The sequence below is a fragment of the Balaenoptera physalus genome, assembly GCF_965194825.1.
Source record: "Balaenoptera physalus genome assembly, chromosome: 17".
NCBI lineage: Eukaryota > Metazoa > Chordata > Mammalia > Artiodactyla > Balaenopteridae > Balaenoptera > Balaenoptera physalus.
The window spans coordinates 32,245,855-32,269,318 of NC_138895.1; the positions used below are offsets into that span (position 1 = coordinate 32,245,855).

Sequence of the window (23,464 nt, forward strand, 5' to 3'; positions counted from 1 at the left end):
AGTAAATCTGTTAGATATAATAAATGAATTCAGTTAAGTTATGGGATACAAAATTAACCTACAAAAATCAGCTCCACTTCTACACACCAACAATGAACTACCTAAAAAGGAAATTAAGAAACAATCACATTTTCAATAGGCTAAACAAGATAAAGTACATAGAAATAAACCTAACAAAGGAGGCAAAAAACTCATACGCTAGAAACTATAAAGCCCTTATGAAGGAATATTAATTCTTCCAAATCAAGAGCATGAGATATCTTTCCATTTCTTTATATCATCCTCAATTTCCTTCATCAATGTGTTATAGTTTTCAGAGTATAGGACTTTCTCCTCCTTGGTTAATTTTATTCCTATGTGCTTTATTCTTTTGACATGATTTTAGAAGGGATAATTTTAGTTTCTCTTTCTGAGAGTTCATTATTAATGATTAGAAAAGCAACAGATTTCTGTATATAAACCTTGTATCCTGAAACTTTGCTGAATTAATTCATTAGTTCTAATAGTTTTGGGGTGGAGACTTTAGGGTTTTCTATATAAAGTATCATGCCATCTGAAGATAGTGACAGTTTTACTTCTTCCCTTCCATTTGGTATGCCTTTTATTTCTTTTTCTTCTCTGATTGCTGTGGTTAGGACTTCCAATATGATGTTAAATAGAAATGGCTAGAGTGGGCATCCTTGTCTTCTTCCTGAATTTAGAGGAAAGGCTTTCAGCTTTTCATTGTTGTTGGCTGTGGCCTTTATTAATATTGTTAAAACATCCATATTACTTAAAGCAACCTGCAGATTTAATGCAATACTTATCAATATACCCATGACATTTTTCACAGAGCTGTAGCAAATTGTTCTAAAAGTCATATGGAATCACAAAAGACACTTAGTAGCAAAACAATCTTGAGAAAGAAAAACGTAGCTGGAGGAATCAGGCTCCCAGACTTCAGACTATACTACAAAGCTACAGTAATCAAAACAGCATGGTACTGACACAAAAACAGACACATAGATCAATTAAACAGAATATAGATCTCAGAAATAAACCCACACAACTGTGGTCAATTAATCTATGACAAAGAAGACGAGAATATACAATGGAGAAGAGATAGTCTCTTCGATAAGTGGTGCTGGGAGAAATGGGCAGCTACATGTGAAACCATGAGATTAGGACATTCCCTTTTACCATATGCAAAAGTAAATTCAAAATTGGTTAAAGATCTAAATATAAGACCCTAAACCATAAAAATCCTAGAAGATAGCATAGGCAGAACACTCTGACATAAATCGTAGCAATATTTTCTTGGCTCTGTCTCCTAAGGCAAGAGAGATAAGAGCAAAAAGAATAAGGAAAAAAAGAGAGAGACCTAATTAAACTTAAAATATTTTGCAAAGCAAAGGAAGCCATCAACAAAATGAAAAGATGACTTAGAGAAAATATTTACCAATGATATGACCAACAAATTGGTTAATATACAAAATTTATAAACAGCTCATGTAACTCAATAACAAGAGCAACAACATCAAAGTCAAAAATTGGCAGAAGACCAAAATAAACAGTTTTCCAAAGAAGGCATACAGATGGCCAACACACCTGAAAATATTTTAAACACTGCTAATTGTTAGAGAAATGCAAATCAAAACAACAATGTGATATCACCTCACAGTGCCAGAATGGCTATCATCATAAAGTCTACAAAGAACAAATATTTAGTGAGGATGTAGAGAAAAGAGAACCCTTGTAACTGTTGGTAGGAATGTAATTTGGTGCAGCCACTATGGAAAACAGTATGCAGGGTCCTTTAAAAACTAAAAATAGAACTACCATATGATCCACCAATTCCACTCCTAGGTATATATGAAGAAAAACAGAAACACTAATTAGAAAAGATACATGTACCCCAATATTCATAGAAGCAGTATTTACAATAGCCAAGATACGGAAGCAACCCATGTGTCCATCAACAGATGAATGGATAAAGAAGATGTGGTATATATATATATATATATATATATATATATATATATATATACACACACATACATACACAATGGAATATTACTCAGCCATAAAGAAGAGTAAAATTCTGTCATTTGTTGCAACATGGAATATTATGCTTCATGAAACAAGTCAAATAGCAAAATACAAATACTGCATAAGACCACCTATATATGGAATCTAAAATAAATACAAATGAATGTATATAGCAAAACAGAAACAGACTCAGATATGGAAAACAAGCCAGTGGTTACCAGTGGGGAGAGGGAAGGGGAGAGGGGCATGTTAAGTGTATGGCTTTAATAGACACAATGCATAAAATAGATAAGCAACAAGAAATATTGTATAGTACAAGGAAATATAGGCATTATCTTGTAATAACTTTTAATGGAGTATAAACTATAAAAATACTGAATCATTATACTGTGCATATGAAACTAATATAATATTGTAAATCAACTATACTTCAATTTTTAAAATTTTCTTTAAAAAACTGATGAAAGAAATTTAAGTATACTCAATAGAACACCCATAATTAAACTCATGAATTTATGGGTAACTGATCTTTGACAAATGTGCCAAGAATACACACCATGTAAAAGATAGTCTCAAATGCATGTTTTTGGGTACACTGGCTCTTCACTCGTTTTGAAAAGAATAAAATTGGACCCTTATCTTACACCATACACTAAAAATAAACTTAAAATGGATTATAGGTTTAAATGTAAGCTCTGAAACTCCAAAACTTTTAGAGGAAATCATAGAAAAAATTTATGCCATTAGTCTTGGCAATAATTTCTTAAATACAACACCAAAGGCACAGTAAACACAATAAAAAATGGACAAGGGGGACTACGTCAACTAAAAAGTTTTGCATAACAAAAAAGGAAATCAATAAAATGAAAAGTAAACTAAAAACTCAGAAAATATTTTCAAACCATATATCTGATAAGTAGTTAACATTAAAAATATATAAGAAACTGCTGCAATTCAATAGCAAAAATAAAAACCAAATTACATGATTAACAACTGGGCAAAGAACTTAGACATGTTGCATGAAGAATGACATAGGTTTGACTGAGGAGTCTTTCATTTCCACTCAGTGAGTGATGCACGTTGTTCATGGTAGATAGATAGAAAGCCACACAACTGCAATATATTTTATACATTTAAATAGAGGGAACACAAATTTTCCAGCTCTCCTTTCAGTGTGAATAGAAAGGAGATCATTTTAACTTTAATTCTCAAATTCCCCTGACATGGAACTCCCTCCTTAGGTAGGACTTTAACCTCCTGCAGAGTACTTAAAATTATTTCTCAGTCTCCATGGCTAGGAACCTAAACAATTTTTATTGCATGGTTCAATACTGATTTCCTTCTAGGTCCTACATTGCTGTGTCTACTGAGAAATAAGATCCCAACTGATAATTCACTACTGTTCTTATGGGTGCAGAAAGCCTATTAACATAATATTTCTATTTGTGAAGGGCTACCTGGTCAGAAGGGCTTTAAAATTTGGGGAATATTAAAAGTACCATTTTCTTTTCATAATGCCATACTCGGGCAAAACCTCATGCTACTATCGTTATTCCCTGTCCTTTTGTTTATGTTTTCTTAATCTGTATTCCTTATGGTAATTCACAAATGTTCTTTTAACAGGTTTTCTCAACTACCTGAAAATCCCCATGACTGCATCTTGACTACTAAAGCCCTGGGACTGCCTATACACAGCTTTTTGGACATAATCAAACTCTGAATGTCAGTTTATGCTCAGTTGGGACACCATCAAAGAAGTACTCTGGGCCTTGAAAAAAAAAAAAAAAAAGAAAAGGATTGCTGAAATAAAACTTCATAATTGATGTAGTGCATTAACCAGTATACACAATACATATAAACAGCAATCATAGGTATCAAATAATAATCTAAGCTTTTGTTAAAATATTCCCGACATCCTGCATGTTAAAACTCTGGAATATGAGACAAAGTCTATCTTCAAATAAATATTTCAAAAATAAAAACAAATAAAGCATATATTTGGAATATTAGAATATGCCTTTATCCTCTTTTATTTGAATGTTTAAAACATTTAAACTGAAAGCAAAATAGACGTTATGAATTTTCTACCAAATGTGTGACAAGAAGGCAAATTTATTATATAATCTTTATTTGAAGAGGAAGATTTTTGCTTAATCTATCAACTTTTCACATCTCTAGCTATTTCACATCTCTAGAGAAGGAATGAATGAGAGAATGCTGTGAATAACCAGTTATGCTTTTGTAAAGATATTTTCTCTATACTTTGCTTACTCTATACAAAAAAAGAAAGAAATGATCAAACATGTAAAATGTGCTCTCTCACGAAAACTTCTGGGAGAGTGTTTTGTGAACACTGGCTTTATACTGTTAAAACAGCAGTGAGTTCTGTGAACTTTCTTGTTTCTTATTATTTCTCCTCTATTCCACCACTTATTCCACTGTTGGTGGTTCAGAGTTCTGTTAGAATCTTTGGAAAACCAGTCATCAGTCTTCTTTTTTGTGTGTGCCATTAGTCAAGGATAAAATGGAAGAACCATTTTATTTTATTCCTCCAAAATAAATATTTCCCAATTCTTCTAGAATCCTCTATTCTTCTGACATCAATTTTCAGTAATTTACAGATGTTCTATCCTAGTTTTTTTTTTTTTTATTAATTAATTTATTTTTGGCTGCGTTGGGTCTTCGTTTCTGTGCCAGGGCTTTCTCTAGTTGCGGCGAGCAAGGGCCACTCTTCATCGCGGTGCACGGGCCTCTCACTATTGTGGCCTCTCTTGTTGCAGAGCACAGGCTCCAGACGCGCAGGCTCAGTAATTGTGGCTCACGGGCCCAGTTGCTCTGCGGCATGTGGGATCTTCCCAGACCAGGGCTCGAACCCGTGTGCCCTGTATTGGCAGGTAGATTCTCAACCACTGCACCACCAGGGAAGCCCCCTAGTTTTTATTATGAGATATCAAAACATAAATTATTATCAGAAAAAAAGAGCTTTTTAAAATAAAATTAATTTAAGTAGAAATATTTGGGAACATTCTGATAAAGATAAACATATTTATACATAATGTATTTTGCAGAAATGATAGCTCTGTGGAGGCTTTATCTAAACAATCTGAGTTATTAAGAAAATTGCTCTCCATTCTTAATTATTTAAACAATTCAGATAGAAGCCATGTACCCATGTAATTGATAACGTGGACTGGAAGATAAACACAAATGTCTATTTCTTTGTCCCAGTCAGATTTCATGATTAATAAATATTGCTGCAGCCATATTGATTGTGCAGGGATACACATCAGTCAATAAAGTTACAGGTGTAAACTAAATGCGTAGAACAAAGCAGAGGAAACACTCAATAGATAGTGATTGATTAATTCTAAATTTCATGGCTTTCTTTGACTTGTAAGATACATAAATGCCATAATTGGCCTAGGGCTTTTTTGACAACTGTATATCAATGGTCTTTCTTCAGAATCTCCACTATTTATTAATCTAGATATAAATATCATGGCATTTTTAGTGAGGCTGTTAGAACAACAGACTATGCACATAGATTCCAATATAACAAATTTTATTGCATTTCTGTCTGTTTCTTTCCAAAACCAGAGACGGCAGAAAGCCCAAATGAAATTTCTAAAATGAAATTTTACAGACTAATACAGCAAAAAAAAATAGGACAGAATCCGAAGTAAATTAATGTTAACCATTTTCACTTTAAAATCCTCATGTTTGATCGCCTGAAAATAAAAGATAAGGTTTCTCTGTTTGATTGCACAAAATAGTCGCATATAACGTAAAGAGAAAAGGTCACAAACTAAGCAACTGTAAAAGGGCTAGGAAAGGCACTAAAAATGTGAGCTGGGTGCAAGATAATAAAGAATGTTGGTAAGTAGGCTGACATGGAGAGTGCATACCTCAACTAAAAGTGTTCAAATAACTAATAAAAGACAAAAGGACTAACAAATGACAAAACCAACATAACAGACAACATGACAGAATGCTCTTGGGTTGTCTTCTGCCTACTAGTAGCCAGATTGAAATCATTTGGTTTCAATTGCTAAGATGCTGCCTTATCAATGTTGCTTAACTGTGTTATAAATATCCCACTAATTAAAGTTTTGTATCTTTGAAGAAATCTAGTGCAGTTCATTTATTAGTGTATCTCCACAGCTGAGTAGCAATACATCATTTCCTCATTAATTGTCCATTCCATGAAACAATTATTAAATGTAGCATTAACCTTAGCTCCATGGTTGGTTTTTAGATCTTCAGTTTTGGGAGCAAATTAATTACATCCCCTCTTGTTGAATTAAAATGGATTTTCCACAACATAAAAATAATATACACTGAGGTGACAAATGGTTCTGAAGTTTTCAAAGTAGTGGGACACTCAGCTGGAGTAATTTCCTGAGAGGAGAGAGAGAGAGACTTTACCGTCTCTTAGAAAATAAGAGTGACGTCATTGACAATGGTGAGGTAGGGAATTCCAAAGATCCATTCCACCACTGAATTAGCCATGAATCTGGCAAAAACTGTCAAAATCAACATTTCACAACTTCAGAATCATATCAAAAAATTAACAACAACCAAGGAAGTGTTTAGCGAAGAAAGAGGCTCCTGAATTTTAGCCTTGAAGGAAACTCTCTCAGGTCACTGCCTGACCATTTAGATAATGGAATGGAAGCATCTATAATTACATGAAACGAGAAATAGTCATTGCTAAAATAATTTGGAAAAGTCAATAAACAAATGGGTGACTGTAGCACTAACAAACAAAAGCAAACCATGGGGAAGGGGGAGAATTTCATTTCCAGAGTTACCACATTATAATGATCTAAATGTCTACTTTTCTATAAAAACATTATATGGCAAACAAATAAATAGAAAAGCATGACCAATTCACAAGACTAAATAAAAACTGACAGAAATATCACTGAGGAGGAACAAACACTGAACATACTAGAACAAGACTTTAAATCTACTGTCTTACATATCCTCAAACCGCTAAATGGAATTATGAACATAAAATAAATGGAACCAGGAAAGTCCAAAGAAATAGAGAATATTTTAAAAAGAGAAATTACAAAAGGCAGTTAAATAGAAATTCTGGAGTTAAAATACAAGAGCTGAATGAAAAATTCACTAGAAAAGTTCAAAAGCAAATCTGAGCTGGCAGAAGAGTCAGCTACTTGAAGATGTATAAATTGAAATCATTCAGTCTGAGAGGCAGAAGGTAAAAAAATTGAAGAAAAATTGACACAGCCTAAGCAACCATTGGAACACCACCACACATACCAACAAATGTATTATGGGAGTCCCATAAGCAGAGGAGGGAAAGAAAGGGGCAGAAGAAACATTTGAAGAACTAATAATTGACTACTTGCCAAATTTAATGAAATACATGAATCTACACCTCTAAGTAACTCTATATCCTTCAAATAGAATAAACTCGAGAGACACACAGATATTGATACATATTGTGATCAAACTGTCAAAAGCCAAAGACAGAGAGAATGAAATTGTCACATACACGGTATCCTCTATAAGGTTAACATCTTTTATTTTTTCTCATGAGAAAACCTGGTGGTCAGAAGGCAATGAGATGACATATTTAAAGTGCTGTAAGAAAAAAAAAAACAAAACCTGTCAACCATCAGGGACCTACAGGAAGTCGGGAACCCTATATATTTTTGCCACTTTATCTCTACTATATAGGTCAACATCTGTTCCATAATAAATGCTCAAATATTTGTTGAATAAATAAATGAAAGTCTATTAAAGTATGAGCTTCCAAAAAGTTCATTTTCCATTTTTTTGTCTTTCTTTTCTTGTCAGACTTAGAACAGATAGAATTACTCCTTTCTTCTTTCACTTGTGCTTTTAACTCATCACTGCTATTTTGTTGTTGTTGTTTCATAAATCTTCTCCACTCTTTTTGCATATTCCCCATTATTAACTATATTGACTTCTTTCTTGTTATTAAAAAAGTACAATTTCCTGAATTCAAGAAAAAGAAAAAAGTCTTTTTCCCACTCAAGATATGTTGCATCGTTTTTGCTTTTTTCATTAACATTATGTTAGCATAACATTCCTCAGTTACAAAACTTTCCTATACATTATATTTCATATCAATTTAATGAGATAACTTCTTTATTTATAGATACACCTAATTTATGAAACAAATAAAACATCTGATAAAAATCAAGCAATAATACCCCTAAGAGGTATTACAAATGTCACATATGCATTTAACATATGACATTTGAAAACAAAATAGTGACTTACTTAATTCAAGGAGTTTATAATTTGCAGCTGGTTGACCATAGATATTTATCTGTCTTTAAATTCAGGATACCAGTGCTCCCCTCCTGCTTTTATTTTGTAATTTTTTACCCCACTAACGCCATGTATTGTTTTCTACCACCTCTACTTTTGTTCCTTGCTAATCTAAGGCAACCAATCTCCTTAGATAATGACTTCTCAAGGTCCAAACATTATGGTGTTACTCAGTTAACTTGGGTGTTTATCTCTTTAGCCCTTGAGTTTCTCTGATTTTGCCATCCTCTATTCACTTTATTTAATCATACATCCTCTCCTTGCTTTCCTTTACTTCCCTACTCCTACTATTTTGTTCTATATTTCTTCATCCACTTCATGAACTCCTTTATTTTTAAAATTTTTATTGAAGTATAGTTGATTTACAGTGCTGTGTTAATGTACAGCAAAGTGATTCAGTTATACATATACATATACATTTTCACATTCTTTTCCCTTATAGGTTATTACTAAATATTGAGTACAGTTCCCTGTGCTGTACAGTAGGTCCTTGTTGGTTATCTATTTTATATATAGTAGTGTGTATATGTTAATCCCAAAATCCTAATTAAACCCTACCCCCTTTCCCCTTTGGTAACCATAGGTTTGTTTTCTGGGTCTGTGGGTGTATTTCTGTTTTGTATATAAGTTCATTTGTATCAATTTTTTAGATTCCGTATATAAGCGATATCATACAATATTTGTCTTTCTCTGTCTGGCTTACTTCACTTAGTATAATAATCTCTAGGTCCATCCATGTGCCGCAAATGACGTTATTTCATTCTTTTTTTATGACTAATAGTCCATTGTATAAATATACCACATTTTCTTTCTCCATTCATCTGTCAATGGACATTTAGGTTCCTTCCATATCTTGGCTATTGTAAATAGTTCTGCAATGAACACTGAGTGCATGTATCTTTTCAAATTATAGTTTTCTCCAAGTATATGTCCAGGGATGGGACTGCAGGAACATATGGTAGCTCAAACAGCTCATACAGCTCAATACCAAAAATACCTAAACAACCCAATCAAAAAATGGGCAGAAGATCTAAGTAGACATTTCACCAAAGAAGACATACATGTGGTCAAAAGGTACATGAAAACTCAACATCGCTAATTATTAGAGGAATGTAAATCAAAACTACGATTAAATATCACCTCACTAGAGTCAGAATGGCCATCATCAAAAAGTTTACAAATAATATATGCTGGAGAGGGTGTGGAGAAAAAGGAACACTCCTACACTATTGGTGGGAATGTAAATTGGTACAGCCACTCTAGAGAACAGTATGGAGGTTTCTTAAAAAACACATTCCCTGAATTCTTAATACTATCTTCTGACTGTTATGTTCTAGTAATGGCTTCACTGACGTTTATACATGGATATCCAGGAACGTGTCAAAATTGACATTGACAAAACTGGAATAATCAGATCTATTTTCCAATGTATTCCTCTTCCTGATTTTTAAAACATTTCTGTTAATAGTGTCTCTATTCTCCCCCAATGGCAAACACTAAAATTTAAAGTCATTTCTGTTTTGTTTCACTCCACAGCTGTTTCAATATCTCAATTTGTTTCTTCCACTTTCCTAAAGCTATTACAAATATCTTCATTGCTAATTTAACTATGTTTTCTTTTATTCATTAGCCTTTGATTTCACACTTAAAATATCATAGTAGTATATGTGTTTAATAGCTCTTGTTTAATATCACAAATCAAACTATTTTTTGAATAAACTTTTTATTTTGAAAGAATTATAGCCTTACAGAAAAGTTACAAACATGCTCCAGAGAGTTCCCATATACTTTTGACCCAGTTTCCCATTTAAGTAAAGTGATGGTATATTTGTCGAAACTAAGAAACTAACATTTGTAAAATGTTATTAATCAAAGCACAGATCTTACTAGAATTTCAGAAGTCTGTTCCAGGATGCCACATTACAGTTTGTTGACGTGTGTACTTAGTCTTCTCTGCTGTGTGACAGTTTATCAGTTTTCCCTTGTTGATCATAGTATTGACTATTTTAAGAGTATTTTGAAAAATGTCCTTCAATTATGTTTGCCTGATATTATCTCCATGGGGCTAAGAGGTAGTTTTTTTTTTTAAAGAAAAATACCACAGGTAATTATGTCAATTATCTTCTCATTACATCTTATCAAGACGTACATGATATAAGGTGAGATTAACATGATTTATCAAAGGAGTTTTCTGTATTTCCCAGCTTTATTGAGTTATAATTGACAATTAAAAATAGAAGATATTTAACATATACAACCATAGTGACGTTCATGATTCGATATAAGTATATATTGCAGAATAATCACCACAGTCAAGGTGACTAACATGTCCATTACCTCCCATATTTACCATTTTCATTTTTCCTTCTTTTCTTTTCCTTGTGTGATGAGAACAGATAAGATCTACTGCCTGAGGAAATTTAAAGTAATACAGTACTTTTAACTAGAGTCACATTGTTTTACATAAGACCTCTAGAACTTATGTATCTTGCATAATCGAGACTGTATCCCTTGACAAACATCTCCTTGTATCCACCTACTACAAAACCCTGGAAAAAACCATTCTACTCTTTACTTCTACAAGTTTGACTGTTTCAAACTCCTCATATAAATGGTACCATGTATTATTTATCTTTCTGCATCTGGCTTATTTACTTAGGAAAATGACTTCCAGGTTTATGTGTATTGCCAAAATGGCAGTATTTTACTCCTTTTTAGGGCTAAATCATATTCCATTTGTGTGTGTGTGTGTGTGTGTGTGTATATTTACACATATATATCACATTTTCACACAAATCCATTCACCCAGTGATAGACCTTTAGGTTATTTCCATATTTGGATACTGTACAATACCTTGAAATAAACATGGGAATGAAAATATCTCTTCAAGATACTGTTTTATTTTTAAATTTCCTTCAGATATATACCCACAACTGAGATTGTAGGGTGGTTGTATTTTTGATTTTTGGAGAAAACTCCATACAGTTTTCCATAATAACTGTACCAGTTAACACTCACACCAACAGTATATAAGGAATCCAATTACTTCACAACCTTGACAACAGTTGTTATTTTTTTGTCTCTTTGATAATAGTCATTCTAAGAGGTCTGGACAATATTTCACATGGTATTTATTTGCATTTCCTTCAAGATTAGTAATGCTGAGCACCTTTTCTTATACTTGCTGGCCATTTGTATTTTTTTTAATTTAATTTTTACTGAAGTATGGTTGATTTACAATGTTGTATTAGTTTCAGATGTAGAGAATAGAGATTCAGATATATGTATGTATATATATATATATATATATATATATATATATATATACACACACATATATATTCTTTTTCAGATTCTTTTCCTTTATAAGTTATTACAAAGTACTGACTATAGTTCCCTGTGTTTTACAGTAGATCTTCATTGGTTATCTATTTTTATATATAATAGTGTGTATATATGAATCCCAAACTTCTAATTTATCCCTCCCCCCCTTTCCCCTTTGGTAAACATAAGTTTGTTTTCTATGTCTGTGGGTCTATTTCTGTTTTGTATATGAGTTCATTTGTAACATTTTTTTAGATTCCACATACAAGTGATATCATATGATATTTATCTTTCTCTGTCTCACTTACTTCATGTAGTATGATAATCTCTAGGTCCATCCATGTTGCTGCAAATGACATTATTTCATTATTTTTTATGACTAATATTCCATTGTGTATATATACCACATCTTCTTTATCCACTCATCTGTTGATGGACATTTAGATTGCTTCCATGTCTTAGATATTGCAAATAATGTTGCAATTAATATTGAGATGCATGTATCTTTTCAAATTATGGTTTTCTCTGGATATATGCCAACGATTGGGATTTTAGAATCATATGGTGTCTCTATTTGTTTTTTTAAGGAACTTCCATACTGCTCCCCATAATGGATGTACGAATTTACATTCCTACCAAGAGTGTAGGAGAGTTCCTCTTTCTCCACACTGTCTCCAGCATTTATTATTAGTAAACTTTTTGATGATGGCCATTCTGATTGGTGTGAGGCAATACCTCATAATAGTTTTAATTTGCATTTCTCTAATAATTCTCTAATAATTTCCCTAATAATTAGTGATGTTGAGCATCTTTTCATGTGCCTTTTGTCCATGTTTATGTCTTCTTTGAAGAAATGTCCATTTAGATCTTCTGCCCATTTTTTATTGGGTTGTTTGTTTTATTGATATTGAACTGGATGAGCAGTTTTTACATTTTGGAGATTAATTCCTTGCCTGTAGTATCATTTGCAAATATTTTCTACCATTCTGGGGGTGGTTTTTTGTTTTGTTTATAGTTTTCTTTGCTGTGCAAAAGATTTTAAATTTAATTAAGTCCCATTTGTTTATTTCTGTTTTTATTTACAGTACTTTAGGAGATGGATGCAAAGAGATATTGCTGCAATTTATGTCAAAGACTTTTCTGCCTAGGTTTTCTAGAGTTTTATAGTATATAGTCTTACATTTAGGTCTAAATCCATTTTAAGTTAATTTTTTTAGATGGTGTTAAAGAATTTTCTAATTTCATTCTTTTATATGTAGCTGTCCAGTTTTCTCAGTATCACTTATTGAAGAAACTGTCTTTTCTCCATTGTATATTCTTGACTCCTTTTTCATAGATTAGGTGACCACAGGTACATTGGTTTATCTCTGGGCTTTCAATCCTGTTCCATTGATCTATATGTCAGTTTTTGTGCCAGTAACATACAGTTTTGATGACTGTAGCTTTGTAGTACAGTCTGAAGTCAGAGAGCCTGATACCTCCATGATACTATGTATAGTATCATGTCATATGCAGTGACATTTTTAATTCTTTTTCAATTTAGAGTCCTTTTATTTCTTTTCCTTCTCTGATTGCTGTGGCTAGGACTTCCAAAACTATGTTGAATAAAAGTAGTAAGAGTGGACATCCTTGCCTTGTTCCTGATCTAGAGGAAATGCTTTCAGCTTTTCACTGTTGAGTATGATGATAACTGTGGGCTTATAATTTATAGCCTTTATTATGTTGAGGTATGTTCCCTCTAAGCAGAACTTTCTAAAGAGTTTTTATCATACATGGATATTGAATTTTATCAAAAGCTTTTGCTGGATCTATTGAGATGATAATATGGGTTTTATTCTTCAATTTATAATGTGGTGTATCTCACTGATTTGTGGATATTGAGAAATCCTTGTATCACTGGGATAAATCCCACTTTATCATGGACTACAATTCCTATAATGTATTGTGGGATTTGGTTTGCTAGTCTTTTGTTGAGGATTTTTATGTCCATGTTCATCAGTGATATTGGCCTGTAATTTTTGTGTGTGTGGTATCTTTGTGTTTGGTATCAGGATGATTGTGGCCTAATAGAATGAGTTTCCCCAGGGAAGTCTGGGGAGTTTAAAAAAAAAACAATTCAAATTCAGTACTTGTAATTGGTCTGTTCATATTTTCTTTTCCTCCTGATTCAATCTTGGGATATTGTACTTTTCTAAGAATTTGTCCATTTCTACTAGGTTGTCCATTTTACTGGCATAGAGTTGCCTGTAGTTGCCTTTTCTGATCCTTTGTACTTCTGCGATGTCCATTGTAGCTTCTTTTCCATTATTAATTGTATCAATTTCAGCCCACTCCCTTCTTTAGTTGATGTGTCTGCTAAAGGTTATCAGTATCTTTTTAAAGAACCACCTTTTAGTTTCATTGATCTTTTCTATTGTTTTCTTCATCTGTATTTCATTTTTCCTGCTCTGATTTCATGATTTCTTTCCTTCTACTAACTTTGAGTCTTGTTTATTCTTCTTTACTAGTTGCTTTAGGGGTAGAGTTAGGTTGTTTATTTATATTTTTTTCTTATTTCCTGAGGTAAGCTAGCATTGCTATAAACTTTCCTCTTAGAACTGCTTTTGCTTCATCCCATATGTTTTGGATTGTTGTGCTTTCATTGTAATATTTCTCTAGGTTTCTTTGATTTCATCTTTGATTCTTCCATGATGCATTAGTTGTTTAGTAGTATGTTGTTTAGCCTCCACGTATTTGGGTTTTTTCAGTTTTTCTTTTTTCTTTCATTGATTTCTAATCTCATAGTGTTGTGGTCAGAAAAGTTGCTTGATATGATTTCGATGTTCTTAAAACACCAAGGCTTCCTTTGTTGCCCAGCATGTGGTCTATCCTGGAGAATGTTCCATGTGCACTTGTAAAGAATGTGTATTCTGCTGCTTTTGGATGGAATACTCTATAAATATCAATTAATGTGTCATTTAAGATCTGTGTTTGCTTATTGATTTTCTGTTTCAATAATCTGTCCATTGATGAAAATGAGGTGTTAAAGTCCCCCACTATTATTGTGTTACTGTCAATTTCTCCTTTTATGGTTGTTAGTATTTGCCTTATATATTGAGTTGCTCCTATGTTGGGTGCATATATTTACAACTGTTATATCTTCTTGGATTGATCCCTTGATCATTATATAATGTCCTTCTTTGTCTTTTGTAACAGTCTTTATTTTAAAGTCTATTTTTTCTGATATTAGTATTGGTTACTCCAGCTTTCTTTTGATTTCCATTTGTATGGAATATCTTTTTCTATCCCCTCACTTTCAGTCTGTATGTGTCTTTAGATCTGAAGTGCGTCTCTTATAGATAGCATATATATTGGTCTTATTTTTGTATCTATTCAGCCAGTCTATGTCTTTTGGTTGGAGCATTTAATCCATTTACGTTTAAGGTAATTATAAATATGTATGTTCTTATCGCCATTTTGGATTTGTTTTTTAGGTCTTTTATTTTTCCTTTTCTCTTTTGTTTTCTTCTCTTGTGAGTTGATGACTATCTTTAGTGCTATGTATATCTCCTCCCTTTGTACTCTCACAGTTACTAGTTTAGATATTATATTTGTGTGTGGATGATTTCTTAATTTACTGTATGTTTGCCTTTACTGGTGAGCTTTCCCATTTCCTAATTTTCTTGTTTTTAGTTGTGACCTTTTCTTTTCTTCCTACAGAAGTTCCTTTAGCATTTGTTGTAAAGATGGTCTGTGGTGCTGAATTCATTTACCTTTTCTTGTCTGTAAAACTTTTGATTTCTCTGTCAAATCTGAACAAGAGCCTTGCTGGGTAGAGTATTCTTAGTTGTAGGTTTTTCCCTTTCACAAATTTAAATATATCATGCCACTCCGTCTGGCCTGCAGAGTTTCTGCTGAAAAACCAGCTGATGACCTTATGCAGATTCCCTTGTATGTAACTTGTTGCTTTTCCCTTACTGTTTGTAATAATTTCTCTTTATCTTTAATTTTTGTCAATTTGATTTCTATATGTCTCGGCGTGTTCCTCCTTGGGTTTATCCTGCCTGGGACTCTCTTCACTTCCTGGACTTGTGTGACCATTTCCTTTTCCATGTTAGGGAAATTTTCAACTATTATCTCTTCAAATACTTTCTCAGGCCCTTTTTCTCTCCCTTCTCCATCTGGGACCCTTACAATGTGAATGTTTGTGCATTTGATGTTGTCCCAGACGTCTCTTAAACTGTCCTCATTTCTTTTCATTCTTTTTTCTTTATTCTGCTCTATGGTAGTGATTTCCACCACCCTGCCTTCCAGCTCACTTATCCATTCGTTTGTCTCACTTATTCTGCTGCTGACTCCTTCTAGTGGAATTTTCATTTCAGTTATTATACTCTTCTACTGTGCTTGGTTGTTTTTTATATTTTCTAACTCTATTAAAAACTTCTTGTAACATCTTGCTGTGCATCCATTCTTTTCCCAAGTTCTTGGGTCATCTTTACAATCATTACTATGAACTCTTTCTCAGGTAGATTGCTTATCTCCACATTCCTTTGTTGTACTTCTGACATTTTATCTTGTTTGCCTGGAACATATTTCTCTGCTATTTCATTTTGTCTAAATTTCTATTTGTGTTTTTATGTATGTGGAAGGTTATATATGTTTCTAAATCTTAGAGAAATGGCCTTCTATAGGGGATGTCCTATGTGTCCTATTACTAGACTCCCCTTTCATCACCCAAGGGCCATAAACCAGCTGGTCTCAGGGTAGAATGTGACCTGCATTTGCAGGCTTGGTTCCACAGGCTGCCAGACCATATTTTTCTTGCTTCTCGTGTCTGCCCCTGGTGGGTGAGGATGGCCTAGAGTTGTGTGGGAGGGCCCAGTGCTATCCCAGTGGTGGTTGGAGCTGAGTCTAGGCCCTCTGGTGGGTAGGGCTGTGTCAAGAGATGTGCCCAGATGTGGCTGTGGTCTGAGGAAGTCTTTAGGCAGCCTGTCTGCTGATGGATGGTTTTGTGTTCCTATCTTATTTGTTGTTTGGCCTGAGGTGTCCCAATACTGGAATCTATAGGCTTTTGGGTGGGGACAGAACTTGGTGCTAATTACCTAAGCCAGATGTCTGCCTCACATAAGAGTTCAAGAAGATGAACACTCACTTATTACCCCAGAGAGAGTCACAACCATCCCCCATCCCAACACAATTTCCCAGAAGACCCTCCAACACCAGTAATTAGGTCTGGCCCAGATTCCTATGAAGTCACTGCTTTTGCCCTGGGTCCCACTGCATATGAGACCTTGTGTGAGCACTCTAAGAGTGGAGTCTTTATTTTCCCCAGTCCTGTGCAGCTCCTGCAATTAAGTCCTGTTGGCCTTCAAAGCCAAATGCTCTGTGGGGGGCTCCTTCTCCTGATGCCTGATACCCAGTTGGGGAGTCTGACATGGAGCCCAAAATTCTCACTCCTGTGGGAGATCTTCTGCGGTATAATTATTCTCCAGTTTGTGGGTCAACCTACCCAGGGGGTATGGGATTTGATTATATTGTGAGTGTGCCCCTCCTACCATCTCATTGGGTTTCTTCTTTATGTTTTTGGATGTAGAATACATTTTTTTGGTAGGTTCCAATTTTTTTTATTGATGGTTGTTCAGCAGTTAGTTGTGATTTTGGGGTTCTTGTGAAAGGAGGTGAGCTCAAGGTCCTTCTACTCCACCATCTTGTCTCCTCTCCCATTGTATGTCTTCTTCTAAGAAGTGACTCTTCAGATTTTTAAATCAATTTTTTTTGCTATTGAGTTGTATGAGTTCCTTATATATTTTTGATATTAATTTTTATCAGATATATGATTTGCAAATATTTTTCCCATTCTGTAGATGGACTTTACACTCTATGATTGTTTTCTTCACTGTGCAGAAACTTTTTAGTTTGATGTAGTCTAATTTATTTATTTTTAGTTTTGTTGCCTGAACTTTTGTTGTCATATAAAACAAACCATTGCCCACACCAATGTCAAGGATATTTCCCCTATATCTTCTACTAATTGTATGGTTTGAAATATTATGATTTCAGGACTATGGTTTCATTTAAGTCTTTACTGCATTTTGTGTTAATTTTTGGTGAGTGGAGTAAGATAGAAGGCCTGGTTCATTCTTTTGCACGTGGATATCCAGTTTTCCAACATGATTTATTGAAGAGGCGCTATCCTTTCCCCATTATGTGTTCTTGGCAGTGTTGTGAAAGATAAGATGATAGTTGATATGTGGATTTATTTATGAGGTCCATATGCTGTTCCATTTTTCTATATGTCTGTTTTTTTATCAGTAACATACTCCTTTGATTACTACAGGTTTGTAATATATTTTGAAATCAGGAAGTGTTATTCCTCTAGCTTTGGTCTTCATGCTCAAAATTTCTTTGGCTACTCAGGGTTTATTGTGGTTTCATAAAAATTTTAGGATTAAAAAATATTTCTGTAAAGATTGCCATTGGAATTTTGAAGGTGATTGTGTAGAACCTCTAGATTACTCTTAGTACTATGGACATTTAAATATATTCATGCAATTCATGAACATGCAATGTCTTTCCATTTATCTGTTTCTTCTTTAATGTTTTTATCAATAATTTCTAATTTTTAGTGAACAAGTCTTTCATCCCTTTGGTTAAGTTTACTTATAAGAATTTTATTCTAATTGTTGCTATTGTGAATGAGATTGTTTTCTTAACTTTCTTTTCATATATTTTATTGTTTGGGCATAAAATCACAACAAATTTTTGTATGTTGATTTTTTTCCTGCAAATTTGTTGAATTTATTAGTTCTAACCATTTTTTTTTTAGAAGTCTTTATGTCATTCTACATGTATGATCAAGTATATGTTAAAAGAGATCATTTTACTTCCTCCTTTTAGATTTCTTTTCTTGTATAATTGTTCTGACTAGGTCTTTTCAGTACTGTATTGAAAAGATGAGGCAGGAGTGGGTATGCTTACTTTAGAGGAGAACTTTCAGTTTTTTTCCCATTGACTATTTTAGCTGTGGGCTTGTTTATTGTGTTGAGGTCAAGTTCCTTGTATATATATTTTGTTGAGAGTTTTAATTACTCATGAATGTTAAACTTTCTCAGATACTTTTTCTTTATCCATTGAGATGATCATGTTTTTTTTTTTTCAGTTTGTTAGTGTATTTTTTCATATCAGTTGATTTGTATATGTTTTACCATCCTTGCATCTTAGGCATAAATCTCACTTTATCATGACGTATGATCATTTTAATGTGTTGTTGAGTTTGGTTTGTCAGTATTTTATTGAGAATTTTTGCATTTATATTCATCAGGGATATTAGTTGTAGGTTTATTTTCTTATAATGTTCCTGTCTGGTATTGGTATTAGAATGATGCCAGCCTCATAAAAGTGAGTTTTAAAGTTTCTTCTTAAATTTTCGGGAAGAGTTTAAGAAGATTTTGTAGAGGGAGGAGAGAAGATGGTGGAAGAGTAAGACGCAGAGATCACCTTCCTTCCCACAGATACAGTAGAAATACATCTACACGTGGAACTGCTCCTACAGAACACCCGCTGAACACTGGCAGAAAACGTCAGACCTCCCAAAAGGCAAGAAACTCCCCCGGTACTTGGGTAGGGCAAAAGAAAAAAGAAATAACAGAGACAAAAGAATAGGGACACCACCTGCACCAGTGGGAGGGAGCTGTGAAGGAGGAAAGATTTCCACGCACTAGGAAGCCCCTTCGCGGGCGGAGACTGCGGGTGGCAGAGGGGCGAAGCTTCGGAGCCACGGAGGAGAGCGCAGCAACAGGGGTGCGGAGGGCAAAGTGGAGAGATTCCCACATGGAGGATCTGTGCCGACCAGCACTCACCAGCCTGAGAGGCTTGTCTGCTCCCCAGCCGGGGTGGGCGGTGCCTGGGAGCTGAGACTCGGGCTTTGGTCGGATCGCAGGGAGAGGACTGGGGTTGGCGGCGTGAACACAGCCTGAAGGGATTAGTGCACCACAGCTAGCCGGGAGAGAGTCCAGGAAAAAGTCTGCAGCTGCCGAAGAGGCAAGAGACTTTTTCTTCCCTCTTTGTTTCCTGGTGCGCGAGGAGAGGGGATTCAGAGCGCCGCCTAAACAAACTTCAGAGACGGGCGCGAGCCGCGGCTATCAGCGTGGACCCCAGAGACGGGCGTGAGATGCTAAGGCTGCTGCTGCCGCCTCCAAGAAGCCTGTGTGTGAGCACAGGTCACTCTCCACACCGCCCCTCCCGGGAGCCTGTGCAGCCCGCCACTGCCAGGGTCCCGTGATCCAGGGACAACGTCCCCGGGAGAATGCACGGCGTGCCTCAGGCTGTTGCAACGTCACGCCGGCCTCTGACGCTGCAGGCTCGCCCCGCCTCCTCCGTACCGCTCCCTCCCCACGGCCTGAGTGAGCCAGAGCCCCCAAAGCAGCTGCTCCTTTAACCCCGTCCTGTCTGGGCGGGGAATAGACGCCCTCAGGCGACCTACACGCAGAGGCGGGTCCAAATCCAAAGCTGATCCCCAGGAGCTGTGCGAACAGAGAAGAGAAGGGGAAATCTCTCCCAGCAGCCTCAGAAGCAGCGGATTAAAACTCCACAAAAAACTTGATGTGCCTGCATCTGTTGAATACCTGAATAGACAACGAATCATCCCAAATTCAGGAGGTGGACTTTGGGAGCAGGATATATTAATTTTTCCCCTTTTCCTTTTTTTTGTGAGTGTATGCTTCTGGGTGAGATTTTGTCTGTATAGCTTTGCTTTATAATAGTTTATTTTACTTCACTATATTATAGCCTCTTTCTTTCTTTCTTTCTATTTTTTCGCCCTTTTACTCTGAGCCGTGTGGACGAAAGGCTCTTGGTGTTCCAGCCAGGCATCAGGGCCGTGCCTCTGAGGTGGGAGAGCCAACTTCAGGACACTGGTCCACAAGAGACCTTCCAGCTCCACGTAATACCAAATGGCAAAAACATCTCAGAGATCTCCATCTCAACATCAAGACCCAGCATCACTCAATGACCAGCAAGCTACAGTGCTGAACACCCTATGCCAAACAACTAGCAAGACAGGAGCACAGCCCCATCCATTAACAGAGAGGCTGCCTAAAATCAGAATAAGGCCACAGACACCCCAAAATACACCACCAGACTTGGACGTGCCCACCAGAAAGACAAGATCAAGCCTCATCCACCAGAACTCAGTCACTAGTTCCCTCCACCAGGAGCCTACACAACCCACTGAACCAGCCTTAGCCACTGGGGACAGATACCAAAAACAACGGGAACTACGAACCTGCAACCTGTGAAAAGGAGACCCCAAACACAGTAAGATAAGCAAAATGAGACGACAGAAAAACACACAGCAGATGAAAGAGCAGGGTCAAAACACACCAGACTTAACAAATGAAGAGGAAATAGGTAGTCTACCTGAAAAAGAATTCAGAATAATGATAGTAAGGATGATCCAAAATCTTGGAAATAGAATAGACAAAATGCAAGAAACATTTAACAAGGACGTAGAAGAACTAAAGAGGAACCAAGCAATGATGAAAAACACAATAAATGAAATTAAAAATACTCTAGATGGGATCAATAGCAGAATAACTGAGGCAGAAGAAAGGATAAGTGACCTGGAAGATAAAATGGTGGAAATTACTACTGCAGAGCAGGATAAAGAAAAAAGAATGAAAAGAACTGAGGACAGTCTCAGAGACCTCTGGGACAACATTAAATGCACCAACATTCCAATTATAGGGGTCCCAGAAGAAGAAGAGAAAAGGAAAGGGACTGAGAAAATATTTGAAGAGATTATAGTTGAAAACTTCCCTAATATGGGAAAGGAAATAGTTAATCAAGTCCTGGAAGCACAGAGAGTCCCATACAGGATAAACCCAAGGAGAAACACACCAAGACACATATTAATCAAACTGTCAAAAATTAAATATAAGGAAAACATATTAACGGCAGCAAGGGAAAATCAACAAATAACACACAAGGGAATCCCCATAAGGTTAACATCTGAACTTTCAGCAGAAACTCTGCAAGCCAGAAGGGAGTGGCAGGATATACTTAAAGTGATGAAGGAGAAAAACCTACAACCAGGATTACTCTACCCAGCAAGGATCTCATTCAGATATGATGGAGAAATTAAAACCTTTACAGACAAGCAAAAGCTGAGAGAGTTCAGCACCACCAAACCAGCTTTACAACAAATGCTAAAGGAACTTCTCTAGGCAAGAAACACAAGAGAAGGAAAACACCTACAATAACAAACCCAAAACATTTAAGAAAATGGGAATAGGAACATACATATCGATAATTACCTTGAATGTAAATGGATTAAATGCTCCCACCAAAAGACACAGGCTGGCTGAATGGATACAAAAACAAGACCCATATATATGCTGTCTACAAGAGACCCACTTCAGACCTAGAGACACATATAGACTGAAAGTGAGGGGATGGAAAAAGATATTCCATGCAAATGGAAATCAAAAGAAAGCTGGAGTAGCAATTCTCATATCAGACAAAATAGACTTTAAAATAAAGACTATTACAAGAGACAAAGAAGGACACTATATAATGATCAAGGGATCGATCCAAGAGGAAGGTATAACAATTGTAAATATTTATGCACCCAACATAGGAGCAACTCAATACATAAGGCAAATACTAACAGCCATAAAAGGGGAAATCGACAGCAACACAATCATAGTAGGGGACTTTAACAACCCACTTTCACCAATGGACAGATCATCCAAAATGAAAATAAATAAGGAAACACAAGCTTTAAATGATACATTAAACAAGATGGACTTAATTGATATTTATAGGACATTCCACCCAAAAACAACAGAATACACATTTTTCTCAAGTGCTCATGGAACATTCTCCAGGATAGATCATATCTTGGGTCACAAATCAAGCCTTGGTAAATTTAAGAAAATTGATATCGTATCAAGTATCTTTTCCGACCACAACGCTATGAGACTAGATATCAATTACAGGAAAAGATCTGTAAAAAATACAAACACATGGAGGCTACACAATACACTACTTAATGACGAAGTGATCACTGAAGAAATCAAAGGGGAAATCAAAAAGTACCTAGAAACAAATGACAATGGAGATACGACGACCCAAAACCTATGGGATGCACGAAAAGCAGTGCTAAGAGGGAAGTTTATAGCAATACAAGCCTACCTCAAGAAACAGGAAACATCTCGAATAAACAACCTAACCTTGCACCTAAAGCAATTAGAGAAAGAAGAACAAAAAAACCCCAAAGCCAGCAGAAGGAAAGAAATTATAAAGATCAGGTCAGAAATAAGTGAAAAAGAAATGAAGGAAACAATAGCAAAAATCAATGAAACTAAAAGCTGGTTCTTTGAGAAGATAAACAAAATTGTTAAACCATTAGCCAGATTCATCAATAAAATTAGGGAGAAGACTCAAATCAACAGAATTAGAAATGAAAAAGGAGAAGTAACCACTGACACTGCAGAAATACAAAAGATCATGAGAGATTACTACAAGCAACTCTATGCCAATAAAATGGACAACCTGGAAGAAATGGACAGATTCTTAGAAATGCACAAACTGCCGGGACTGAACCAGGAAGAAATAGAAAATATGAACAGACCAATCACAAACACTGAAATTGAAACTGTGATTTAAAACCTTCCAACAAACAAAAGCCCAGGACCAGATGGCTTCACAGGTGAATTCTATCAAACATTTAGAGAAGAGCTAACACCTATCCTTCTCAAACTCTTCCAAAATATTGCAGAGGGAGGAACACTCCCAAACTCATTC

The 23,464-nt window shown here is 35.4% G+C and overlaps 2 long non-coding RNA genes across 2 annotated transcripts in view; both read left to right on the top strand.

Moving 5' to 3' along the window:
* The window catches only part of LOC309647087, a 120,342-nt gene extending 115,893 nt beyond the window's left edge, over positions 1-4,449 (top strand). Inside the window, exon 3 of the long non-coding RNA XR_014255782.1 lies at positions 3,652-4,449. This is a non-coding gene — a long non-coding RNA (uncharacterized lncRNA). The remainder of the gene's footprint in view (positions 1-3,651) is intronic.
* The window catches only part of LOC309647096, a 542,704-nt gene that overhangs the window by 157,400 nt on the left and 361,840 nt on the right, over positions 1-23,464 (top strand). The window lies entirely within an intron of this gene.